Genomic DNA, 23,164 nt, shown 5'->3' with positions numbered 1-23,164 from the left:
CCATTTATACTTCTTATAAACCAGGCTTCCACTGTTAGAATTATAGTGTCCATTTATTGACCACTTTCTATGTGCATTTTTCTAATCTACAAAACAACCATGTGAAATAAATATTATCCCAATGTTACCAGTGGGGGAACTGAGGCTCAAAGAAACTAAGTGACTTAACCCAAGGCCTCCAGCTTGGCAAATGGTAGAAACAGATTAGAAGCCAGTAGACATCTAGCTCAGAAGCCTAGGGCAGTGATTTTCAACTGATGTGCCAAGTAAGGCACACTGGTGTGCCTCAAGAATTTGTAAAAAGCATCCAATACCTGACTGCTTAGTCAGGGGCACTGGCCTCTTCTCCCTTAGCCTGTCAAATTTAAAAAATGACAACAACCAATGCAACAATAGCCATTTGTTTTGAATGAATCAAAATTACAGCTATTTTGTCAGATTGGCAAAATATGATGCAGAATTTTAGTTATTAGTTTATGTGTGTCATGAGATGACAAAAATTGAAATTCACTGGCATAGGGGCCTCTCACATACCAAGCTGTCCCATATTGAGAGTCTCTAACAAGTGACACCAGATAAAAGAATTCTCTTCACAACTCTTTTGTAATTGTTTCAACTATTCACTTCAACATAGACACATCCAGCAGTGAGCATGAAAAGCTTGAATGTATAAAAATGTGTAAAAAGCTTAATGTGTAAAATCTCAAATATCTGCCAAAAGTTAGATAGTTAATATTATACACTAAATAACATAGAAGAGTAATTTTGAAAGTTCTTTTTATCATGGTCCAAAATAAGAAATAAGTTATATCAAAACCCACATACCATTATAAATAAAAGTTTCAAGCATGGATTCATATTTTGTATAGCTCTTAGAACCCATAGGTCTCTAACCACAATTTTAAAAACTGTTATAGAATATTTGCAATTGGGACAGACTATTTTTTGTCACAGACCAATCTGAAAGTTACTCCTCCATTTTGGGAAACTATGAAAATTCTTCCCATTGCTATAGGATCATAAAGCAGCAGGGAAAAATATAGTAGGCAGATTGGACAAACAGCAATTTACAGAGGCTGCCACTAGCCTTTTCTGAGCTAAGTGAGCTCCCAGCAAAGAGAGCATACAGAGAGACACACAAATGGAGAGAGTTCCAGAGTAATAAACAGTAATCATGGGCAATTTGTAAAGCATATCAAAGGAAAGAAAACCACTTAGAAATATGGCTAAGATTTATTTTCAAACAACTGCAACCTTAGAAAGAATTGCAGGATGATATGCAATTTATGTTAAAGGCCTTGATATAAGGAAATGGCCTTCTGCCATAAATCAGTGTAGACTCACAACAAGCAGAGAATAGATCAGCAATCAAGGACTAAATTATAACGCTAATACTAGTCTTGAGAAATACTTCTGTTGGGTACAATTCTTTAAAGGTTTTCATAACTTCTAGGAAAATAAATTAAATATTTTACCCCAGCTGTATATAGGATAGGGCAAAAGTAGGTTTATAGTTGTGAGTACATGAAACTGGGTTTATTCTTGTGTTATTATTTATTAATTATTGTATTATTGTTCACACACACAACTGTAACCCTACTTTTCCCCTGTTCTGTAAAGGTTACCTGTAGTTTGTTGTGGGCTCAAGTTATATTTAGCTTTTTACTATAATCCTTTTTTAATATATTTTATTGATTATGCTATTACAGTTGTCCCAATTTTCCCCCTTTGCCCTCCTCTGTCTAGTACTGTTATTCTCCCCAGCAATTTCCATCCCCCCCCCCAAGTTCATGTCCATGGATCATGCATGTAAGTTCTTTGGCTTCTCCATTTCCTGATCCTTGACCCATAGTAATCATTTGTTCATGTAACCTTTTCTGTTGCCTTTACAAAATCCTGAGTTTAAAAAAATAACTATATTTATAGGTGGTTATTTGGGTGGAGTGGTCCCAAATGACAGTTTCCACAAAGGAAGGAAGGGAAGGTAAACAGCACCTCTTGTATAATATTCCTGTAGCAAAAATTATTCTTGCTTGATGGGGTACCATATCCACATGAGTGAGGTCACTGCTCTACCAGTAATTAGCAGGATCAGATAAAATGCCACTATTGCCAGATCTCCTATTTGAAGAGCTTCCCTGGCTTTCCTCTTGACAGTTAACGGGAATTGGACACAGGTCTAGTTTTTAGTGCATACATCATCAAGGTTTTAATAAAGAAGTATGCATGACTCCACACCAGGAAGACAAACAATCCAATTAAAAAATGGACCTAAAAAAGGACCTGAACAGACACTTGTCCAGGGAGAACATACACAGGGCCCAGAGATATATAAAGGATGCTCAGCATCACTAGCCATCAGAGAGATGAAAATTAAAAACCACAATAAGATACCATTTCACACCAGTCAGAACGGCCATCATAAACAAATCAACAAACAAGTACTGTGAGGTTGTGGAGAAAAGGGAATGCTAGTGCACTGTTGGTGGGATTGCAGACTGGTACAGCCACTGTGGAAAACACTATGGACTTTCCTCAAAAGCACTAAAAATGGAACTGCCTTTTGATCCAGTGATTCCACTGCTAGGATTATACCTTAAAAACCCTGCCCTGGCTGGCATAGCTCAGTGGATTGAGCACAGGCTGGGAACCAAAGTGTCCCAGGTTCAATTCCCAGCCAGGGTACATTCCTGGGTTGCAGGCCATAACCCCCAGCAACCACACATTGATGTTTCTCTCTCTCTCTCTCTCTCTCTCTCTCTCTCTCTCTCTCTCTATCTCCCTCCCTTCCCTCTCTAAAAATAAATAAATAAAATATTTTAAAAAAAACCCTGAAACACCAATCCAAAAGAACCTATGTACCCCAATGTTCATAGCAGCACAATTTACAGTAGCCAAGTGCTGGGAACAACCTAAATGCCCATCAGTAAATGAGTGGATCAAAAAAACTGGTACTTTTATACACAATGGAATACTATGCAGCAAAAAGAAAAAAGAAACTCCTACTTTTTGCAACAGCATGGATGGAACTGGAGAGTATTATGTTAAGTGAAATAAGCCAAGCAGTGAAAGATAAATACCATATGATCTCACCTATAAGTGGAACCTAATCAACAAAATAAGCAAGCAAAATATAACCAAAGACATGGAAATAAAGAACAAATTGACAGTGACCAGAGTGGAGGGAGATGGAGATAAAGGGGAAAAGAAAGGGAAGGGGCAAGTCAAGGAACATGTATAAAGGCCCCATGGGCACAGACAATGGGGTGGGGATTGACTGTGTAAGGTAAGGGAGGGGCAGGGGAGAGCAATGGGGAAAAAGGTGGGACAACTGTAATTGAACAACAGTAAAATAACACAGGACAGAGAAAGAAGTATTTACAAAGCATACCACCTATTAAGATAACTAGTTCTAATTCTTCCTTAATGTTGAGCTGATGTGAACTTTCATGTGATTACATATCTATCTCCATTCACAACTTTATGCATCTCGAAATTTGAGCCACAGAATGATGAGGTGGAAGGACCCAAGCACAGGAGTCAGAAGACACAGATAAATGCCTGCTCAGCCTTTTGGAGCTGTATCTTGGACTACCTCCTAATGGAAGTAATATTGAGAAAGTCAGCAGGTGGAAGAGAACAGAAACAGCCATGAATACTGCAGTGACTGAGAGAACCAGGAGGACAAGAGCTACAACCAGGGTGGCTTGTGTCCAGCCAATGACACTGGAGCCAAAAAGAAGAGAAAAAAAATAAAAAGAGGAAGAAAGAGAAAGGCCATGAGACAGTTTCAGCTCAGGACCAGCTTTTAAAGATGAACTCTTTGCCAACAGAGAGGACCCAGGAAACACAGAAGGCCACTGAGCTGTTTTCAGAGAGCCAGGGACCTGCCAAAACAATAGAGGAGGCTAGCAAGAGAAGCTACCAATTCCAGGAAACACAGCCCATCTCCAAACTGGGAGAAGTGCTAACACCGAAGGCCCCGTGGAGCTTGACAAAGACAACATCCGCCAGGAGCCCTACACCCTGTCCCAGGGCTTCTCCTGGGATGCCTTGGACCTGGGGGACCGTGGTGCGCTGAAAGAATTATACACCCTCCTGAAAGAGAATTACATGGAAGATTATGACAACATGTTTCAATTTTATTATTACCCGGAATTTCTTTTATGGGTTCTCTGGCCACATCTCTGGCTCTCCCAGTGGCACTGTGGGGTTCGAGTGGTCTAGAGTTGGAAACTGGTTGCACTCATCAGCACCATCCCAGCAACCTCCACATCTGTGACACAGGGGAGAAGATGGTGATCAAATTCCTGTGTGTCCACAAGAAGCTGCCCTCCAAGAGGGTGGCTCCAGTCCTGATCCATGAGATAACCTGGAGGCTTCACCAGGAAGGCATTTTCCAAGCTGTTTACACTGGTGGAGTGGCATTACCCAAGTCTGCCGCAGACTTGGGTAATACCACTAAACCCACAGAAGCTGATTGAAGTGAAGTGCCTGACCAGAAATATGACCATGCAGCATATCACGAAGCTCTGCTGACTGCCAGAGTCTCCCAGGACCCCTGGACTTCAACCATGGAAAAAAAGGATATATCAGTAGTGCACCAGCTGCTCACCAGGTACCTGAAGCAGTTTCACTTCACACTAGTCATGAGCCAGGAGGTGGAGTACTGGTTCTACTCCCAGGAGAATATCACTGACACTTTTGTGGTAGAGAATGCAAATGGTGAGGTGACAGACTTCCTGAGCTATTTTTATATGCTTCCCTCCACCATCATCAACCCTCCAACCCACAAGAGTCTAAAGGCTGCTTATTCTTTCTACTATGTTCACACCCAGATCCCACTTCTAGACCTCATGAGTGATGACGCCCTTGGTCTTGCCAAAATGAAAGGATTTGACATGTCCGATGCACTGGAGCTCATGGAGAACAAAACCTTCTTGGAGAAGCTCAAGTTTTCGCAGGGGATGGCAACCTGCAGTATCATCTTTACATTTAGAAGTGTCCCATCAAGAAGTGAGGTTCTTGATAAAGCCACTGAGAATTCAAACCAGGAAATGAAGCCCCATCACTTGGTCCAGTTTTCACAAACATGAGAATCCCTGGCAAAGGGAACAGGGGTGAACTGGCTTTACCAAACAGCCATAGAAGTTGACAATTGTATTGTGATGGCATAGGCTGCATGACGTCACCTCTGACTGTGTCTCTGATCTCTCTGTTTTCTAGTTAGCCACATCCTATGCAGCTGTGATCAAGAGAATATAACTTCTGAAAACTAGCTCATGATTGGCACACTATGGAGTTAACGGGTCAAAAATAAAACTATATATATATATATATATTATTTTAAAAAAAGAAAGTCAGCAATCTTTGGAAACCTGGGTACCCTCACAGGTGAAAAGGGGGACACATTGCTATCCTGGCCTCCCTCACGAGGTTATTGGAGAACTGAATGGGCCAACGGGTGTGGAAGTTCTTCATAAACTGAACATTACTACATGAGGCAAAGATGAAAGGAACACCATGAGACAGTCCCTTCTTTTACACCTGTGATCTTTATAAGCTAATCATCTGTATATTTCTTCTTATGATACTAACAAGTTGTTAGAACTGCTTCCTTTGACTTTCTGTTCAAGTCAATATTTGACAGCCAGTTGCCTCCGAATGTGATCCTTACCTCTTTGTCTGGCTGGATCTCAGCTTGAATCCCTCCTTGTGATTGAAATTGTTCTCACTGGGAGATATCCTATTGTGAAATGCAAGAAACTGCCAGCATGTAGATCGAAGCATCTGAAAAACACATAGCAGAGGAGTAAACATGTAAAACATTTCTTCAAACTACAGTCTTTAAGAAATTTTTTTTAAAAAATCCACTTTGAACAAAAATGGCCACAATTTTGAATAATTTAAATTTGTATGGCCTAATTGAGTTACCTCAATTAAAACAACACAATAAGAACATTTCAATAGAAAAATTGCCAGAGAAAAATAATTAAAATAATTATTATCTTTAAGAGGAAATTTTCTGAATTGAATGCATTGTTCATACTAAAAATCTTAAATTATTATAAACTACAGTAATTATTTTCTTCATATTACAAATACACAATAAGTACTCTGTTCCTAAATTGGTTTTGACCTCTTTAGTTGATGAAAGGTATCTCCCCAGCACAGGGCAAGCATGCCATGATAATTGCTCAGCTCTTTATATATTATTATATTTGATTGCAAACCCCACTGAAGATGGCAAGGATTTGCTCCACTGGAAGCAGGAACTTTCAAAGGACTCAGGAGCTTTGCTATACATCAAGAACAGAATGTGATTGGTTACCGAATATTTATTTGTATATTTTGATACTAAAACTTCTATTAGAAAATTTACCTGGAATCATATAACCATTTTATTTTGTAGATTACTATCATTTTCATTCATTTTTGTCCTGGAGAAAGAAGGCATTGTACATTTATACATTACACTTTTAACTAAGATAATACCATATCTACTGACACCCCGGGCATGGCAAAAATGATTCACAATAAAGCAAGAAAGGCCAAGACTGGACATCTGAAAGTAGTGTTCATTAGATGTAATAGATCTACAGAGATAACTAGTACAGATCAAGGGAAGGAGAGAGGTAAAATCATTGAGAAAAGTTTTAAAAATACTATAAGGAAGGTAGGTACAGGGAGTATACAAAGGTAGAAAATGGGAATAGACAGGCAAATTTGGTGCTAGGTCTATGATGTCCACAAGGAAAGAGGACAAGAAGCAGGAAGCAAACAGCATATAAATCTGGGAAGACCATGGGCAAAGAAGATCAAATGAGACTTTGGGAGCTGTACCCTTTAAATAGGTTGTGATGTCTGGTTTTGGAGCAAACATATTCTCTGCCCTGTGATTTATAGTCATGTAAGAATGCACAGTGTGTGTGCTGTAATGAGAGGGTATGCACTACAGTGAGGATTACAATGGGAAGAAAGCATTAGTCCTTCTAGGGTTATTTTATGTAAGTGAAAGTTTCTTTTTTTCTTTTTTGAGGGGAACAAAACATCTCCTTTTTATATTCCCAATACTTTGGCATAGAATTGCACTGCAAAACGTACTGACCCTGAAATTCATTCTTAGAACAAAGAAGTGGTGTGTGCCATTTTCCCTCACCACTGGGAGAATGACTGGCCTGGAGTGTCCACCACGATGCACTCCAAAGGCTGGTGCTTGGTCTTGGCCATGAGCTGAGATGACGCCGTCAGCCCAAGTATCCTGGGTCTCGTCCACATGGCCTTTGTGTGTGGCTTGGGCTTCTTATGAGTTGGTGGTAAGATTCAAAGAAGGAGCATTCCCAGCATGGGAGTGGAAGCTGCATATCTGTTAAGGCCCAGCCTTGGAAATTATACAACAACATTGCCCTTGCATTCCTTTGGTCAAGACAAGTCTCGGGAAAGGCCCAGGTGCAAGGTGGAAGGAAGAGACTGGGAGGAGTGGCAAAGAATGTGCTGCCATCTTTATTTCACCACAGCTCTCCACTAGGTTCTAGGCTCCCTGGTAAGCACTCTATCCATTGCATCTTACACAAACCTCAGAACCACAGAGCATGTTAAATATCATTCCCTCAGTTTGTCAAGTAAGAAATTTAATGATTGGAGATATTAAATTATGGAATTAATAAATGAATTAGATGGGATTTGGATCCAAGCCTCTCTTCCCCCATAGCCCCAATAAACAATTAGATAATGACAACTGCCTATGCATTTATTAGGAAAGTTGAGTAGCTCCCTTAGTGCATTGCCAGGTGTCAGTTGGGTTCACCCCACCCCAATTCCCATTAAGATAATTAAGATTTATTTTTTAAATCCTATATGACTAAGCTGATTAAGTTGTCTAATGGTACAATTTTCTGTACTCACTTCACTCCTGCTAGATGTTCCAAATAAATGGGCATGGTGAGTTCTCCCATTTGGACAATTACAAAGATCAAACTGGGGCAAACAATGTCTCTGAGTTTTTCAGTCATATCCAGTTCTGGCTTGATCAGATTACTTGATAGGAACCTACATGGAATGTGCCTCCCTGAGATGAAAGTAACTATTATTACAACTAACTTAAATCTAAAAGAATTGTGCTGTAAAATATGCATAGGCATCTAACTTTTTAACTCAGAAAAAATTTATTCTCTTAAACTCATTTTACTGCAGTTTTTCTTGAGTAGTCTATCTTCTTCAGATTCTGTTCTTTAAGGCTATAAAAAATTTGACAAAAAAGGCCATTCATTCAAAAGCAGTTTTGTCTATATAAACAGCTGGCTGGATGTATTTCTTTTTTCTTCAGTTTGTCTACCAAATAGATCAATTATGTGAGTATGGCTGATGAAAGAGAGATATAAAATTGTTTGAAGTGTTGAAATTCATTCTTAAGGATAAGATTAAAAGGCTGGTGTGATTTATTTTAGCCTAGAGAAAAAAAGATTGAGGAAAACAAAATATTCTCAGTTGTAAGAGCTTTCCTCTTGCAATATACATGTGCATGTGTAGAAATGCTGTTGTGGGGTAACCGGGCTCTTTACAGGTAAATTTCACCAAGAACAGTATTGTAAGTGCAAGAATAGACTTTGAAACAAGGGTGCAAACCTTTTGCTGTAAATTCCTTTAAAAACAATGACTGTTCTTGTATAGCTTGTATCATTGAGGGGTCAGATCCTATATGAAGGCATGGACATGAAGGACTTTGCCTGCAAAAGGTCCTGTGGGTGATGATTTTATGAAATATTTTAGTGTATGTCCTGGGTTAATGCTTGGGAATATGAAGCCCAACAAAGTTAATAGCTTAATCAAAGTTATTGACTAAATCAATGATAACAAAACACAGTTATTAGATGATTTTTCCTTTTTTCTTCAGTCAGTAGAGTCTACTCTTTGTAGAAAGATTTTTTTAAAAAAGGAAAGAAGAAATGATGAAAGAAGAGAAAGTCAGCAATATCTAACTGCATTTCAATACCTCACATCCTGAGAAATTTAATGCTATAATTTTCTTTTTTTTTTTTTTTTTTTTTTTTTGCTTACTAAGAATTCAGTATAGATATTCAGCAAGTATCAGACTTTGGAGTCCTCTTCTGGGTCTTCTGTTTTATGCAAGAGAATAGAAGAGAACAAGTAGAATTGTGGAGCAGGTTTTTATGGGTCCTGACTTCTGCCCACATTCCTTAGTCAGAGCTCAGTTATATGATCCTAGCTTACTGTAAGGGAGGCTCGGACATGTAACTTAGCTGTGGGCCCAGGAGAGAGAGAGAGACAGAAAGAGAAAAAATAGGCAAGAGAAAGAGTAATAACCTAAAACCAGATTCAAACAGACTTTCAAATCATTTGTTAAGCATGAACTACAACACTGCTGTGTGATACTAGAATGCATTAGTGCTTCAAACAAGACCATTTTTAGTCCTTTAAAAATCTACTTTAAGAACAAATGTTGAATTTTTGTATAGACTCCTATTATAAATTCACTTGAAAATCAAACTTGGTGTGAATTCTACTAGAAATTCTCAGGCCTGAGCAATGAAACAGTGTAATTTTTAGCAAGTGCCAACAATTTCCATGTGAATGTGGCCTTTATGAAACATATTTTACCACTCCTGTGGATTAATAATGTGTTAGCATAAAAAGACATGTTGAGCTTAGTGCAATTATCCTTCCATCCCAATTATATTGTGACATTAAATCTTGTGACATTTCATAAGAAAGGCCATTTCACCCATGGCTACCTCTCGTGCAGACGATTTATGCAACAGTGTTCCCATAGACAAAATTATTAAAAGAAGGCATTCCAACACTCGGATGTGTCTAACCGCCCACATAAATTGAATAAGGTGTAGCAAAATATATAAATTGTTAATGTTATGATTACTTGGTACCTGAGACAAAAGAAAGTGAAATTAACAACACTGCCTTTTAATCCATCAAAATTAAACAAATGTAAATGGATAACTAATAGGGGAGGAAGTTGCTTAGCAAACAGGGATTCTGGAAGTTATTTTTCCCCAGGGAAGGGATTTAAAGGCTTTTTTAATAATGTATGTCTACCCAGTATATTTGGCATATACATAGCTTAATTTAAGCTTTTAATATATTAATATAATTTAAGGTTTTTCTGTCTTGAATGTCTAAATTTTATTTTTGTGTATGTTTGTGTGCTTAATCTGCCAATGACCATATAATATATTTTCTTCCAAAGAGTTATTATGTCTAACATTAATTCTGAATTCACTGAGTTTTACTATTAAACTGTTCATATGGGGTTAAGTACAAAAGATGAGGAAAGTATAAGAACTACTGATAAAATATTTGTTAAGGCACCTTAACATAGTGCCTTTTATTTCTGATCTTGACCCTGTTGACGTGATGGAAGACATTTGAAATGCAATAGAAAACAGATCTTCAAGTCAGACATTTAGAGGGCTCCCTTAGATCTGAAGTGACCGGAATGAATTTTTTTATTTACATACCTAAATTTCCCAGTTCTTTTCTGTTTTAAATACAAACACATAAAGTTTTCGAGAGAAGCTGCTAGATTTACAAAGAGCCATGTTTTCAGGGAGCTGAGAAGGGTGCGGGAGGGAAGACTTTTCTCCTCTGTCCTCTTAGGTTCTATAACTGGGCCTGAGAATTAAACTGATAAAAGGCGGATTGACAGGAGAAGAGCATACAAATTTTATTTGATGTTAATATCTGGATGTGTACAAGAGGCCTTTATTTCTTATTTCATGCATAAGAAATAAAAACCCGAAGGAGCAGGCAGGCCTTAGAGCTGCTTTATCGTTTTAAGGAAGAATGGTAAATTGTGGAGATGTGTCAGGACCGAGGAAATGGGGGGTTGGACCAGAGGCAGTAAACTGTGGGAAGGGACCAGGAGATACAGAAGGGAAACTAATGGAAAATGATGGTCATTGTAGTAGGTTTGTTTGCACAGATTCATTTCAGTGTTTATTGTTTATCCCCAATGATGAGAATTCTCTCTGCCTGGTAGAGGCAGCACATCTTTCTCATGGGAAATATGTGCCCTGCTTTTAGGTAGAAAGAGGGAGGTCAGAGAGCGCTTCTTGCATTCAGTTTCTTGCATTCACCTGCATCTCAAAATACTCAGTATGCCAAACTGGCATATTTTGGGATAGCTTGTTCTGATCTCCTTAACAGTGTTGTATTCTTTGGTTATTATTTGTATGTGTATAATTATACATACATGTAAATACATAAATAGGAAAAATAGTCGAATAAAGGTACATTTTAATCAAATGGTCTGAAAAAATTATGACTCCTTTTAAATTTAAACCCTTTAAGAATTTTAATGCTTAGGTCCATAGACAAGAAATGGTCTTAACCACAGAATATCAGAATTGAACTACTCTGATGACAACCCTTATCTATGATAGAAGTAGATTTAAATGACCATAATTTTGAGATTAAGAACTGCCCCTTAATATCAATACTGTTAACCCAGGGTCCCTCTCTTGTAATACTATGTCCTCTAGATGGGTGAGGTGTCATCTGGCAGGGGAAAGGCCTGCATTAACTCTGATGGGATTGACTCCTAAGGATCCTAGAGTAGTTCATCTGTAGGGGAACAGACACTGTAAGAGTATACCTATCGTCTGTTGCCCATTCTCATGGTAAATATTGCTCACTGAGAATCGGATCCATGACTTTCTCTATGACCTCATGGCTTCTGTGTGGTTTATTAGTGCTGACCTAACCAGAGGGTGACCAGTTGTCATGATTATACAAATAGTTTTGGATATCCAAGCTGTTTTAGAGACCATAACACCAATAATTTATTTCCTTCTGTTTTATGACCTAGATTTAAGGGGAAACTATAAAGAAGTAAAACCATAACTCTTTTTGGGGACTGTCTTTACCAATGGGACAGTTTTTACTGTTCCAACTAGTAAGTGTGTTTGAAAATGTGCTAGTTGGGGTCCTTTGGACTACAAGTGACAGAAAAGTCAACACCAATTAATTTAAGCAATAAGGAAACAGGGCATAAGATTGGATGGGTCTAATGGCTCAGTAATTCCTCAGGCCTGAGTTTTACTCGCTTTCTCTCTGTTTTGCCATCCAGCGTGTTGTCTTCATCCTGAAGCTGCTTTCCCTTTGATTTAGAACGATTTCCAGTGGCCGCTACATTCTACCTTGTTCAGGTCAAGAGGTAAATAGATTAGCTCTCACCGTTCTCTAGTAAGAGATAGGGAGAACATTCCCAGCAGTCACCAGTGCAGGTCTTCTTCTATCTCATTATCCATTGTGTGTCTTATACCATTCTTGAACTAGTCACTAGTGAAGAATATGAAATTCCCAAAGACCACTCACAATAAAATTAATTCCCTCACTTCCTCTTTTGCTTCTCATGGAAAAGGAAACAAATGGGTCTTGAGGACCAGCCACACTCAGTGTTTACCACAGTGGAAGGGGAAGGAGAACAGGCACAGAGACCATTGAGAAGTGGCTGTGGAATGAAGGTGCTGGGAGCCAATGGGACCACTCTTTTGCCAGAGAGGAATAGAAACAATACCAGCCAAGCTAAATAGTAAAGTTACAAGAGGAAGAGGAATGGCATATCAAAAATAGATAAGAGCCATTTCATTTTTAAAAAGAGTACAAAAAATATTGTTAATAGATATATTTTATTTTTCTGAGAGGAAGATGAGTATTTGTTAAAGAGGATAAGAGAAAAATAGGGAGACACATAGTGCTGTGTTTTAGTTAATGTTAACTCATGATTTGGGATGAAGATTATGTACAAGAAAGACTAACCTCTTGATCCTCTTTGTATGGATGTATTTTGTTGGTATGGAAAGATTTAACTATGTAAGTGTTGACATATTGGGTGGTTTGTTAAAAGCAGGAAGAGTATATAGATAATGAAAAATTCAGCTGTACTTATCAACAGGCTTGTCTTTGTGATGGGCTGTAATGAGCCTTCTCCCATGCACGTTGGAAAATCATGTTCTTTATAGAAAGCCTATATCCACACCGTTTCTGGGATTTCTGTTTCCAGGGAGAGATTTGCCATATCGTAATCAAAATTGTGTGCAGCTGCCAGCTCCAAAACTTACACTATTACTATCCAAACGTGTCAATAGGTAGCTTTAGGAGACTGACAAATTCCCCCAATCCAAGGAGGAATTGTCACTAAGGCACGCTATCACTAAATATAGATACCCACAGTGCTTCCTCTAATAACATCTCAAGTGGGAAATGAGAACCACACCCGGTAGTAGGGGTGATCAGTCCAAAATGTCCTCCTCTTTAACAAGTTTAATCTTGACGCAATTCAGACCTCAAAATCTGGGAACAGGGCAGACTCTGTGTTTGGGACAAGTGTGCGTGGCTGATGATGGGAGCAAAGAGAAAACGGTGTCTGCATCTGAGAGAGAGAGTCTAGGGCCCAAAACCTGTGTCACAAGCCAAACAAACTAAGACATCAGGGTCAGAGAGCCAACCTTAGGACCAAAGTTGTTTTTAGGAAATTCTCTTCCTGGTTTATTTGAACAAAAAGAATAGCCTACTATTGAGACTATTTGATTGTCTGATTAATTTTTATGTCTACTAAGTTTGCAGTGTGATGCTTCAGCGGTTATATTTCCTAGACAATAAAATGATCCTAGGTATACATACAGTTTCTTAAAGCAAGGTTTGTTTTTATTTTTTTCTTTACTTTTTATTTCAATTTTATTTTGTATTGGTTTCAGGCATAAACATGTTTGTCTTAAAAAACTAGGTCTTCTATGCTATAACATTTTATACCTGTTAAAGTAAAGCAAGCTGTCTTTTCAGGAGATTACCGGGAGCCCTTCATCATTTTCTTTCATTTTCTCAAAATTCTCCTTCTGGCCAAATCCAGGCTTAATGTTGGAGTTCCACTTATGAAGGTGTTGAAAGTCACAGGAAGTCAGTTTTGCATTAAGGCCCTGGTAAGATAGCTGCTTTCTGAAGCATGTATAAAAGCATTATTTATGGTGTAAGTAGACATTGACAGGGAGTTGTCGTTAAGAAATGGTGTGGCCTGCAGTGCTCAGTGAGAGGGATATCTGTGAGAATTTCAGGGCACCAAGCAAATTTCGAAGTAGAGGAGCACCCGCCCTGGGGCCACAAAATTGCATCCAGGCCACAGAAGCTGCAGCTTTGTGGAAATGAATTAACAACAGCATCACAGACCAGCATTCACCAAAAGGTCATTTTTTCCCTAGTAAAACCTAATCTTTAATGTTTAAAACCCATGGTTTTAAAATGAGCATTTAATACCCACCTCTTAGTTCTCTCATATTCTGTGGCTGCAATGGGAAAATTGGGCCAGCGCACCTGGAGCACACCTGTTTTAACCTTAAGGATGACTTTACCTCATGAAAGTTATTTTTCCACTTGTCAAGTTTAAACAGAAACATTTCAGACATGGAGACTCGAGTAATAATCATTTACCATCTTGGAAATAAAATCCATCATATTTCTTCTCTAATAGAAAAGAATATCTAACAGATTGTTTAATTTGTAATAAAGAACAAGTGGTCTGTTGATGAATTGGCTTACTTTTTAACATTATTGGGAAAAGGCTGATAACGATGTCTTTGTATATAATTACTAACAGTGGGAATTGTTAGGGGTTGGTGACAGCCTGTAGATAAACAGAAGAATTAACTTCATTCTAAAGAGTTATGCAAATCCATCTTTTGTTGTTAAAGGTCATTAAAAAAATTAGCATTTTCTATGAATGATATAGTTTGTAGTTTTTACCACTACATGATTGATTTATTAATAGTGGACCTAAGAAATCAATATTTTCTACCCTATGATATGTTTGTAATAAATGAGATATTCATCTTTTTAATTTTTTACTTACTGATTTTTAGAGAGAGAGATTGATTTGTTGTTCCATTTCTTTATGCATGCATTGGTTGATTCTTGTATGTGCCCTGACCAGAATTAACCCACAACCTTGGTGTATTGGGATGATACTCTAACCAACTGAGCTACCCAGCCAGGGTGAGACATTAATCTTTTAAAATATCTGCTAGAGTAGTATTCCGCTGCGTAAATGTACCATAGCTGTTTTATCCACTCATCTACTGATTGGCACTTGGGCCGTTTCCAGATCTTGCCTATTACAAATAATGTTGCAGTGAACATAGGTGTGTATATATTCTTCAAATTAGTGTTTCAGGTTTCTTAGGATGTATTTCCAGAAGTGGCATCACTGGTTCAAAAGGCAGTTCCATTTTTAATTTTTAAAGAAAACTCTATACTGTTTTCCACAGTGACTGCACCAGTCTGTATTCCGACCAAAAGTGTACAAGGAATCCCTTTTTCCCCATCCTTGCCAGCACTTGTTTGTTGGTTTATTGATGACAGCCATTCTGACATTTGTGAGGTATAGATGATGTTTTATTGAGTTGTACACTTGAAACCTGTATCAGTTTCACCCCAATAAATTCAGTTAAATATTTTTGCCTCAAACAATGAGTCAAATGATTTAAATAGGCATTACTGGGACTTTTTAGTTATTTATTTTTGGGGTGGGGGGGTTATGAAGTACGCTTTCTACTACAGCTTCACCATTGTGCTTTTGCATTCTGAATCAGCATAGAATTCCAAAGTGCAAACTAACCAGTTCTTTGATAATCCTCTGCATCGTAGTTTACATTGAAACATTGAATCCACTGTGCTGTATACATGCTTTGCAATAGGGGAAGTGAAGCAGGTTTATTTTTGTCTTGAAATCTAATACTTGAAGTTCCTATGTCTTTTTCATTTGCTTTTCAAAAAAGTTAAATAACTTTTGCTATTTTCAGATATTTTGAAATATTTATGTATGAGTTTTAAAATGGGAAATTATTGAAAACCCTCTTTGCCTTGAAGAATAGCATGTTGGTACTGATAACAATGCCAGGTTTTAACAGTGGCTTGTGGGAGAATTTATGAAGAGTTAACATCTTGAGCAATTCTGGTTTTTTTAAGATTTTATTTATTTATATTTAGAGAGAGGAGAAGGGAGGGAGACAGGGAAGGAGGGAAACATCAATGTGTAGTTTCCTCTCTCACACCCCCAATGAGGGACCCGTCCCACAATCCAGGCACGTACCCTGACTGGGAATCAAACCAGCCACCGTTTGGTTCACAGGCCAGCACTCAATCCACTGAGCCACACCAGCCTGGGCACATCTTAAGCAATTCGAAACCTTTTTTATTTTTTGCATTTTAGACATTAACTCATATTTTTTTCATCTTATGTACAAAGCAGGGTATAATAATTCTATTTTAATGTATTTTATACACATATGTTAGATAAATGAAAGACAATATATGAAAAACAAATACCAAACATTTATAAGCATGTGTTTTATTTTTCATTTGTCTTGTTTACGTTTCTAATTTTTTAGATAATGAGCACGTAACACTTCTGTAGGGAAAATAATGTTTTAAAAATATTCTTCAGTACTTTTCTTCTGAGGATGTCTATCCAGCTATTTTGGAAGGGAAGCCCAGATTTGACAGGATTGATAATTGGAAATTAACTGATTCCTTTGGGTGCTTTATCTTTTGGGAGGTACAATAAAAATTACAATATTTCTACTTTTTATTTTTAGAATATTTACTATCCAAAAAAGATTTTTCATGAATTTAAAAATAATTAAATGGCAAGGATATTTTATTAATTATAAAATCATCAACATTTTTTTGAGTAAATTTCCTAGTAAACTAGGAATGAAGGTATTTTTTCTTGCAATTATAATCTACAAGAAAGAGGAAAATATTGAAGGTGTGTTCATTAAACATGAGGGTAAGACCAAGTTATTGGTCTTACCAATATTAACATTCAGTATTTTTCTGAAAGTTCTAGCAAATGAAATAAAACAATAACAATAGATAAATGTATACATATTGGAAAAGAAGAAGCAAAATTATCAAAATTGTTATTTATATGTACTACAAACATCCACCGTGGAAAACCTAACTAAATCAGCACATCAATACTTTATAAAATATTTTAGTAAATTGGCCATTCTGGATTACACTGAAATCCGATGCCTCCCTATATATATCATTCATAATATCACTATCAAAGGGAATGAGAATAAAAGCTTTTTCTTGTAAAATAAATATTAGACGTATGAAAAAATCTACCAACAGATTTATAAGAGAAAAAGAGGCAAAGTCTCTGTGAAGCAAATGACAAGATCTTGAAGGCAGACATTAAAAACAAAACTGGTTGGAAAATCTAAATATGTAAAAGTTATTCCTTTTCCCTGAACTCATTTGTAAACATAAAGAAATCTCCATGGTCCTTTCACAGGATTGTGAGAAAGTATAGAGTTTTTTAAAAAAACATATGAATCTAAAATTTATCCAGCAAAATAAATAGGCAAATAGTTCAAAATTCTAAAAACGCATATGACCTTATTAAAATGTATTCTAGAGCTCTAATATTTAAAATGGCATACAACTGATAGCTATTCAAGGAATTCATATAGTTCAGTGGGACATACTGCAATGTCCAAAAGCTGACAGAAGTTCCAGTGCAAATTAACACTGTAATAAATGTATTTTAAATATATTAGAAAAGGGTAAAATATTTTATATATTAAACTAACACAATTGGCTAACAGTAGATAGATGGTAGACAGGTAGATAGAGTTACAGATATAATTGTACTCACAAGTTACTCCTAAGTAAGTTCCAGATGGATTTAAATGTGCAAATTAAGAACATGTAAATACTAAAAGAAAATATAGAAGTTTAAAAATAAATATTGGACTGAGAATAAACTTCCTAAACATAGTACCAAAGCCATAGATGATAAATGAAAAGATTGTTGATTTAGCCACATGAGAATGTAAAAATTTGTGCCACATATCACACTACTTAAGAGTTGAAAAAATAAGCAGTAAATATTAATAAGACTAGAACAGAATACTGATATCTTTGGTGAGAGTAATAATAATACCTAGCCCTTATGTAATACTTCTGTGTCAGGCTCTATTCTAAGTACTTTAAGTGTATTAACTAACTTAACCCTCCTAAGAGCTCCATGTAGACAGTGCTTTATTATCCTCACTTTGCAAGCAACGAAACTGAAATATACAAGATTTTTAGTTAGATAATTTGTGAATAGTGGAGCCAGAATTTGAACTCAGTTGACTGGATATTGAAACTGCTCTTCCCACACTGAAGTAGGGCACGCAACACTTAAGAGTTATTAACAATCAATAGGATAAAGATAAATGTTCAATTAGAATAACAAACAGAAAGGGTGTTTTCCAAATAAAGATATACTACAGTCACTAACAGTTAGCAAATGGTAAATACTAATGTTAATCAAAGAACAAAAAATAAAAAGGGATTGAATATTTAATCTTTCACACTAGTAATGACTAAATCTCCTGAGAAGTTCAGTATGAGGGAACACATTTTTTTAATCTTTATTACTTATATTATTTGTTTTACCTTCACCTGAGAACATGCTTATTAATTTTAGAGAGGGACTGAGAAAGGGAGGGAGAGAAACATCAATGTGAAAAACATCCATTGGTTGCCCCTCACACACGCCTAGACAGGGGATTGAATCGCAACCTTTTGGTTTACAGGAGGGTGCTCCAAGCAACTGAGCCACACTGGGCAGGGCTCATTTGCATTATTTTATGTGGAATATATATATATATTTTGTATATATATATATATGCATATATATATATGCATACATATACAAAATACCTACTGTCAGAATCCTCTATTAAAATTCATTTGATTTACAAAAATAAGACAGCAAAATAACCTAGGTCCCTAATACTGCACAAAGCTGAAACTGATTTAACAGTTGTAAAGATCAGCATCTTGCAGTGTTACAGACTATTCATTTGTTGTGAAGGAACATTGCACTCTGCCCAGTGATGAGTACTGTGCTAAGTCTGTCTGCAGATTTACAACTAATCACTTTCTACAATTGTAACTGCCAAATGTAATTCTCAAAAGAAGCTTGCTGTCCATTAGACCTTAAAGCCAGGGCACTGCTCCACAGTGGTGAAGGGCTTTCTTCTTTCCTAACTAAGGAAAGGCATTCTCCCAACTCTAAAACTATTAAATTTTCCAGAACATGACAACAATTTACAGTCTTAGATAAAACAACTTTTTTTAAAACACCTTTGACAGTCTTTCAAAAAGAGGGGAGAGGGAAGGGAGTTTCAGGGGAAAGGGGGAAGGGTTTGCAGGAACAGGTATAAAGGACACATGGACAAAAACAAGGGGGAGTGGACACGGGAGGGAGGTGGGGAGGTCTGGGGGATTGGGCTGGGATGGGAGTAAAAGGCAGAAAACTGTACTTGAACAACAGTTAAAATAAAATAAAAAATTATTTTGATTTAAAAAGCAAAGAAAAATTACCATCCTGCATTTGGATTTTTATAAGTTAAAATCTATGGGTTTTTTAGTATGAAAAGTAATTGTTTCATTGTTTAGTATTAAATGAACTGTAGCAGTCCTAGCAGTTGAAACATATCTTATAGTAAACCAAGAAACAGGAACTCCTAATGTGTGTTGATAGATGACATTTCTAGAGGGCAGTTGTGCAAACTATATAAAAAAGTTTTTAATTGCATACTTTGACCCAGTAATTATTGCCCAGAGAAAACTATTAAGCGTTTGCTTATGTACATGTGTACACATTATTAAAATAAGTTTGAGTTTTATAGACTGTAAGGCTTATAAACAACAGAAATTTATTTCTCAGCGCTAGAGACTGGAAGTATTTACAAGATAGAGTCACTGGCAGATTAAATATCTGGTGAGAGCTTGCTTCTTGCCTCAGAGACAACGCTCTTCTCTCTGTGTTCTTATATGTCAGAAAGGGCAAAATTGCTCTCTGGGGTTTCTTTAATAAGGGCAATAACTTCATTCATGAAGATTTCACCCTCATAAGCAGATCACCTCCTCATTCCATTACATCGAGGGATTTTAATGTCTTATATGAATCTTGTGGGGACAAAAACATTTAATCCATAACACCAGGAATGTATTTTTTATCCCCCACTCTTAGCGTGTTGGCTTTTCCACTTTAGATTTAAAGCCTCATGGTCAGAAGATGGGTTGCATCAGCTGTAACCATCACATCCTTCATATGAAAACATTAGAAGCAGGGAGAAAAATGGGAAGGGAGGGTGAATGCTTTCAACCTGTATGCTTCTCCCTTTTTAGCAGAACAGATTTTTCTTGGACTTTCAACATTGCAACTTTAAACGTGTCATTGCTTTGTAATGCTTTTTATGACAACATCAATTTCATGACATTTGATGATACTTTGAAAGCTATAATTCACCTTGTCTGCGCCCATGCATGTGGTCACGTGTCCACAAACACACTCCAGTAAGAAAATGGCAGAAAATATCTCAGTTTGCATATGATTGATGATTTATTGCAGTTATTGAAGATTTGGGGTTGTGATGTCACCAGGAGTTTGATTCCTATCACAGCTCTACCCATTACTGGCAATATATGACCTGAGGAGTAAATTGCTTAATTCCTCTAAATTTCAGAGTTTTTATGCAAATAGTAAAATGAGTCAATGTGCATAGCACCTAACACCATCTGAAAATATCAGACCAAAATAGCCTGACAATGTGAGATAATGCATATGAATGTTGGCTTTAAGCCTGGCTCATTGCAAATGTTCAACAATCTTCATAATTGCTCTTTACCAAGTACCGTATTTTTCAGGCCATAAGGCACACCTAGGTTTTAGAGGAGGAAAATAGGAAAAAAAAATTGAAGCAAAAAATGTGGTAAAATATTTAATAACATAAATAACATGATATTTCACCAATGTAAATGTAAACAGAACTCAACAACAGCATTAAGAACCATTATTCCTCCCAAATTTGCAGGGGGGCAGGGGGAACAGTGCATCTTACAGTCCAAAAATATGATATATTCCTGTAGAAATGTACCTAGGATTAATTAAAATTCAGCTTAAAGGCAAGCTGGCTGTTTTTTTTTTTCTTCCTCTCCATGTGTTGTAGGTTTTCAGAGTTTTAGAACAAGATGACATTTTGGAATAGTACAGACCAGTTGCTAGATGTCTAGCAACATCTTCCTTTGGGTACTTGTGAGAATTTTACATCTTTGTGCTATTCTGTCTTACACATATTTAATAGGAACCTATCCTCTCCCATACCTTTAAAACACACCTGGATTTTGATGATTGTCAGAAGTACCATTCCAACTCAGAATTATCTGTGGTTTCCTCTGCTCCCTTCCCATTGAATGCCCTCTTTGCATTTTTCCTTTACTCTTTAGAACTTACCACAATTTGCAATTATAATCACATGCCTAATAACTGCCCCTACCCTCAGACTGAGATGCATGAGGACAGAGATCAAATCTATCCCAATCACCCAACATCCTGTGGAATGCCTGATCAACACAGATGCTTTTTGGAAGAACACATCTGTGCTTGAAAATATTTTAAGGGAAAAGATCATCATGTAAATTACACTCTGCCTTTTTCCTCCTGGCATTATATTAAGAAAATACAGTTTGGACGATAAAGTGGAACCTCCCAGATAGTTGTGATGGTTCTACCTTGTATGTTTATGTGTGGAGATCCCAATATGTAAAAATAACATTGTTACTTGTTATATTACAATACAGTGTTTGTGAATTATTTGTATTGTATTCTATCTTCAATGCCTAGTTCAATGTGTACAGATGGATGGTGCCCAGTAAATATTTGTTAAATGACTAGTTTTGCACATGAAACTCAAAAACTTCTTGCAAGGGCAGGCAAATATGTATGTCTTCCTTTAAAATAGCCATTTGGTCTCCGGTAATTTTATATCATATTCTGTCTTATACACCTTATTCCCTAGATCTTCGTTAGCAATGATGATCTTTACTTCTTGTAACAGAAGTGCAGTGCAAAGCAGGTGCCTATGTGGTGATATCCTTCTGCCAACAGTATTTGTGTCACACTGTTGTATGTTGCAGATAAATGCCACCAGCCCAAACTTCAAGCTGTGTGTAGGATGGATGAATGGTGTAAGCCCTAAAAGGTGAACTTTGCCTAGCTGCTAGTTCCAATTGCCAGATTTTTGTGTAGTGAAAAGTAATTAATACTTCAGAGCATCATTTATTCATCCAGTCAAGCAATTGGTCAGCTAAAATTGAGTGGCTACAATGGCTAGACAATGTTAGGGGCAGATATATACCAGCAACAAAATAGGCTGTCTTCATGGAGCTTACCATTTGGTAAGTATGAGAACCACTAAACAAATAAATGCTTCAACACTCATTGTACTAAGCAATTAAAAAGCACAAAAAGGACACCAAAAGAGATAATAACAGGAGGCACCTACTTTAATTTAAATAGCTGAAGTCTGTGCTACTAGACCCTACAGGACAACCAATATATTAGGCCACACTTCCAAGACATGTTGTAGTCAAAGCAGCTCTACCTAATACATAGAAATAATCACAGGGAGGGTGCTAAAACAAAGAGACAAAGAAACATCACCCAAATGAAAGAACAGATCAAAACTCCAGAAAAAGAGCTAAATGAAATGTAGATAAGCAATCTATCAGATGCAGAGTCCAAAACACAGAGTCCAAAATATAAGGATGCTCAAGGAACTTAGTGAGGACCTCAATAGCATAAAAAAGATCCAGTCAGAAATGAATGATATACTAATTAAAATGTAGAACAATTTACAGGGAAACAACAGTACAGTGGATAAAGCTGAAAATCAAATCAATGATTTGGGACATAAGGAAGAAAAAGACAACTAATCAGAACAATAAGAAGAAAAAAAATCCAAAAAAATGAGGATAGTGTAAATAGCCTCTGGGACAACTTCAAGAGGTCCAACATTTGCATCATAGGGGTTCCAGAAGAAGAAGAGCAAGAAATTGGAAATCTATTTGAAAAAAATAATGAAAGAAAACTTCCCTAATTTGGTGAAGGAAATAGACATAAAAGTCCAGGAAGCACAAGGACTCCCAAACAAGATGGATGCCAAGAGGCTCACTCCAAGACACATCATAATTAAAATGACAAAGGTTAAAGATAAATAATCTTAAAAACAGCAAGAGAAAAGAAGTTAGCTACTTATAAGGGGAGGTCCCATAAGACTGTAAGCTGATT

At 36.9% G+C, this 23,164-nt stretch overlaps 1 protein-coding gene and 1 pseudogene across 2 annotated transcripts in view; both read left to right on the top strand.

Annotated features, from left to right (window-relative positions):
* The window catches only part of B3GALT1 (beta-1,3-galactosyltransferase 1), a 529,669-nt gene that overhangs the window by 278,505 nt on the left and 228,000 nt on the right, over positions 1 to 23,164 (top strand). The window lies entirely within an intron of this gene.
* LOC114494839 lies at positions 3,432 to 5,020 on the top strand (annotated as a pseudogene).

The sequence above is a fragment of the Phyllostomus discolor genome, chromosome 4, assembly GCF_004126475.2.
Source record: "Phyllostomus discolor isolate MPI-MPIP mPhyDis1 chromosome 4, mPhyDis1.pri.v3, whole genome shotgun sequence".
Taxonomy (NCBI): Eukaryota; Metazoa; Chordata; class Mammalia; order Chiroptera; family Phyllostomidae; genus Phyllostomus; species Phyllostomus discolor.
The sequence above is the reverse complement of the archived record's forward strand: the minus strand, read 5'-3'. Positions and strand labels throughout refer to the sequence as shown.